This window comes from Diaphorina citri, unplaced genomic scaffold (assembly GCF_000475195.1).
Source record: "Diaphorina citri unplaced genomic scaffold, Diaci psyllid genome assembly version 1.1 scaffold41435, whole genome shotgun sequence".
Classification (NCBI taxonomy): Eukaryota; Metazoa; Arthropoda; class Insecta; order Hemiptera; family Psyllidae; genus Diaphorina; species Diaphorina citri.
The window spans coordinates 1-832 of record NW_007418760.1 but is presented as its reverse complement, the minus strand read 5'-3'; positions in this window follow the sequence as shown (position 1 = coordinate 832).

The window sequence follows — 832 nt, the reverse complement described above, 5'->3', positions numbered from 1 at the left end:
GTGTTTTGTGTTCCAGAGAGAAACTACCAGAGTTAGACCTTCCCCAGCGAGATTACGTTGAGCTCCAAGTTCCTACCTTGCACTCTGACTATCCCGAGTTCAAAGTCAAAGAGAAAACCGTACAAAGCCTCAAGGATAAAGATAGCTTCGTGAAGAAGGAAGAAGACGGAGCTCCAGCCTTCAAGAAGCGAAAAGTCAATCGAGGTAACGCACGGCAAAGACTGGACACTGACTGAAAAACTTCCCTTTTGTTTGATAGGGGTCACTGTATAACTGTTAAGAAACACACTACCATCACGTCACGTGAACTCATGGGGAGTCAGAAAGATGTAGTTCAAAGTTTTCCCATAATATTGTAGGCATTGGGGTCGAGTGGATTGGAACACATCACATGCCTTCAAGCACACTCCATTTGTCAAGGGTCTAGGTAGGTACTCTAGTTTTTCAATTTAATTTGAAGAATATCGTTCAGGACAGCCACACTACTATCACGTCACGTGCTGATAGTGTGTTTCTAAATTTAAGGTTTTTAGTGACGGGTTTATCCTCCATTTGGCGAAAACTACCTACTCATATTAACCTTACCCAGCTTGAGTGCGGTCTGGAAAAGCCACCAGGGCACGATAGCCCAGTCAGTGATGGTCACCCATCTGGAACTGGTGCATTCAACGTGCTCTTGCCGCTGGATAAAATGGACTGAAAACTTTGGTCCGTTTGTTTGTGGCTCTTTCGGACAGGGATAGACTACCTACTCTAGTGATGACGTAAAATAGGTAACAAATATTGTGTATTGGCTAATTAATTAGCCAGCTTAGTTAGCTTGGAGGGTAGC